The 4,004-nt window shown below is 38.3% G+C and overlaps 1 pseudogene across 1 annotated transcript in view; it reads left to right on the forward strand.

The window, feature by feature from the left end:
• The window catches only part of LOC103609354, a 30,389-nt pseudogene that overhangs the window by 2,016 nt on the left and 24,369 nt on the right, over positions 1-4,004 (forward strand). Inside the window, exon 2 of the transcript XR_552132.1 lies at positions 778-965. The product of XR_552132.1 is annotated as a cytochrome P450 2C42-like (transcript). The remainder of the gene's footprint in view (positions 1-777; positions 966-4,004) is intronic.

Raw genomic sequence — 4,004 nt, forward strand, 5'->3', positions numbered from 1 at the left:
GGGAGACTTGTGTTTATTTATCAGTGTGTGGGTGTGAGTCCAAATATGAGGTGGAGATGGAGATTAGGATTCTAATCTCTCACATACCAGAAAATGATTAAATTGTGTTGAAAATGGATAAGTGAGAAATAGAGTTGTTATTTATTCTGAGTTGGTATTTAGAAATATGAATCTAATGTTTAGAATAAACTACTAGAATGCTCGAGATGGCCACATCTGGGAAGTGGGGGGATGAAGACGGTACCATAGTTAACTGCATGCACACACAGACACACACGGGCACATAAACATGCACAGATACATACATTACAAATAGGTCCTTTAGCATGATTTAATTCTTTTTAACTTTTTCTTCTTTGGCAGCTGGTTTGTACAGGGATCAAAACTTGGACCTTAGTGTTAACACTCTATCCACTGAGCTAACCAGCCATCCTGAACTTAATATTTAAGCACCATGGAATCGTTTTGAAATAAAATTAATATCTGATTCCTGTTTTTCTTTCTGTAAGACAGTATTTTCTTGACTTAAATATATGCTAACAATATTTTCAAACATTTTGTTGTTTCTATTTGCATTACTAATGTATATGCCTATATATGTATGTTCAGATTTAATTTATGGCACAATTTTATTATTGTATTATAGCAATCTTCCCCTATAATTTATGTTTATAATGCTGGTGGAACACCTTCATAATACTTCCTGTAATCCTGAATTGCTACCACAAATGTGCCGTTTTTCTCCTTTTCCATCAGTTCTTCCTTGTGTCTTATCAGCTAAAGTCCAAGAAGAGATTGGCCATGTGGTTGGCAGACACCGGAGTCCCTGCATGCAGGACAGGAGCCGCATGCCCTACACAGATGCTGTGGTGCATGAGATCCAGAGATATATTAACCTCCTTCCCACCAACCTGCCCCATGCAGTGACATGTGACGTTAAATTCAGAAACTACTTCATCCCTAAGGTAACATTGTTTCTCGCACACTGAACCTCAGGGTTCTTGAAGTTCCCAAAGTCACAGTTTGGTTCCAATCCTCTACCAACACAAGTTGAGAGAAGAGCAAAACTCATACGTGTGGTAGCTTGATGGACTTTAGGCTGTTTACAGTTTGGGTCTCTAAAGCTTCGTAACAGATCTTGGTATCTGGCAGTGTATCTTTTAAATTTGTTCTGTTTCGTTAGGATTGTTTTGGCTACTCTTAGGTGTTTGCATTTTCTAATAAGCATTAATTAAAAGTATCAGTTTGTCAAATTCCCAAACACTGGAATGTGATGTTGTGTTTTCAGTGAACTGCCTTGCAAATCTTTTGTTAGGTTTGTGGCTCTTCCATTTTCTGTACCTGGAATATATAAATATAATAGATTTTATTATACTGATGAACATATATGCAAAAACCTCACTAAATTTACTAATCATTATTAATATTTTGCCTGTAGATTCCATTGGAATTTCTATGTACATTATCCTGCTATTTGATTTAATAATTGTTTTATTTCATTTTCCAATTCTTGTGTCTTTATTTTCTCTTTTTTTGCATTATCAAACTGGCCAGGATTTCCAGGAAAGCATTGAAGAGACTGGTGGTAGTGGGTGGGGGGTTAATATCTCAGTACTGAGAACGATATTTTTAAGTACATTTTGGCAGTTATTCTTTATCAGATTCTGAAAGTATATCATTTTCTGTTATTTTTATAATTTTTATGTTGAAAAATGTGTCTAATTTTTTCATTTTGATTCATTCATATATTAGCAAGATTGTAGGAGATGGCTTCCCATTCCTCACTAAGTGTACATATTATAGATACATGCACAGCTGGATATGATTTGCTCCATATAATTTGGGGCTTCTTCATAATTATAAGATATTTCAGTCTTTGATTTTTTTTAAAGTATTTATTTATTAATAGTTTTATTTTCTTACATTCTGAAGTGTTGTTGCAAAGCAGTTGTGGAGAGGGGAGAGGAGAAGGGGGAAGGAAATAGAGTGGGAGGAGTAAGAAGGAGGGCAGGCTTGGTGGAGGCCCATGGCACCCTCCTCATTCTGTTAGGGGTGACCAAGGGGTTTCGGGTGGTGGCTTGCTGGTTGTCACTGGGCTGGTTGCAGATGTTAAGCAGGTGTGGCTAAGGTCATCAGCTGCCTGCTGGCTCTGGAGCCAGTTGTGCTGTGGTGGTTCAGTGGTTGTCACTGGGCTGGTTGTGGACATTGGGGGACCATGGCTGAGGCCCTCAGCCCAACACTGCCCCAGCATGGGAGCCCAGGGTGCTTCTGATGGCAACCTGGTGATCGTCACTGGGCCGGGTATGATTGTTGGGGGGTGATGTCTGAGGCCAATGGCCCTCCCCTCTTCCTGGCTTGGGAGTCCATGAATACACAGGAAAGGACAAAACCCACTGGTAGAAAAAAATGCAATTGAGAAAGTGAAAGAAACTATGCCATGCCACCTCAAAAAACCAAGGAACACTGAAGACAAACAGTAAAAGGGGAAGAAAGGAACGAAAGATACTTTAAAACCCTAATGAAATTGATAGAATGCCAAAAGTAAGACAGTACCTTCGAAAAATGGAGTTTCAGATGATGTTTATGTTCTTCCAGAAGGAGTTTATTTCCCTCTCATAGGCAGTATTAATGATATAACACTTTCTGTGCTGATTCAGCATTGGACAAGATACGAACACAGTTGAAAATTGACTATAGGTGTTAGCTTACCTCTCTGTTTCTCTCCTCTCTGAAATCTTGACGCCAGCTTTTTTCTTAACAGCTTTACAGTGCCTGCTAACAGATGGATTCTGTATTTATCTAGAAGTTCTTGTGGCTATGCTTCAAGCTTCTCTACTCCAATTGAAGCTAGAGCATGTTATTTTTAAAATTAGAAATAATGTAAGTAAACATTGTATTTTCATGGGGAAAAAAAGTAGTGAAATAGGAAAGGTTGCATTTACTAATGTCATGCCATGGAAAAGAAGGAATTGATGCCTCTACCAAAAAGTAATGGGACTTGTCTTGATGATTACAGATTTGGTATAAGAGTAGGACTTCATTCTACTCTGTTTTCACCAAAGAATTTTTTTCTTAATATTGGGGTCTGAGGGTAATAATAATGAAACTTCTCTCTCCTCTTAGCACCTGAATGGTGAACAGACTGAGGAATCAGGCAAGGATTGACAGTATCCCCCACCCACTGCATCAGCTTTGGGGGCTGCTTGAAGGGTGCATTGCACCTGCTGAGCTCACCCGTTCACTCCTTTGCATGTTGGCTCCTGCAGTTTCTGGTGGCTTTTGAACCTAAAGAGCACAGATCCCCAAAGCCAACCATTCCCTTCTGCCTTGGACAACCCATTATAGAAATATACAACACTGCACGAGTGACTCCTTCCTTCAAAATCAGGTGAATGTTTTTTTTTTTTTTTATGCCAGAGGCCAAGGCACTGATCTAGGTGGAGATAATGGCCCCATACATGAGTAAGTAAACTATTCCTTTAATGGACCAAATAGGAAATTTTTAGACTTTGCAGGCCATGCGGTTTCTGTTGCTCTACTGAACTCTGTCATTGTAGCATGGAAGCAGTCACAGACACTGTGTAAACAAATGAGAATGACTATGTTCCCATTTTTATGAAAATAAAAAAATTTTTAATTTAAAAAAAATTAAATTTATTAGTATACAATGTAGTTGATATTTGTGTCTCTTTACCCATTCCTAATTTTCCCTCCTCCTTCTACACTTCCCCCCACCCATCAAATCATATCTGTTCACTTGTCTTAACCAGTTCAAGGAATTGTTCTGATTGTTGTGTCTTCTTCCTCCTCCCACCATTTATTTGTTTGTATATTTATTTATTTATTTTGATTAGCTCCCACCAATAAGTGAGAACATGTGGTACTTCTCTTTCTGTGCCTGGCTTATTTCAGTTAATGAAATTTTCTCTAAGTCCATCCGAGTTACTGCAACTGGTAGTATTTCATTTTATTTATATATATATAGCAGAGTAGTATTCCATTGT

Source organism: Galeopterus variegatus, unplaced genomic scaffold (assembly GCF_000696425.1).
Source record: "Galeopterus variegatus unplaced genomic scaffold, G_variegatus-3.0.2 Scaffold9519, whole genome shotgun sequence".
Classification (NCBI taxonomy): domain Eukaryota; kingdom Metazoa; phylum Chordata; class Mammalia; order Dermoptera; family Cynocephalidae; genus Galeopterus; species Galeopterus variegatus.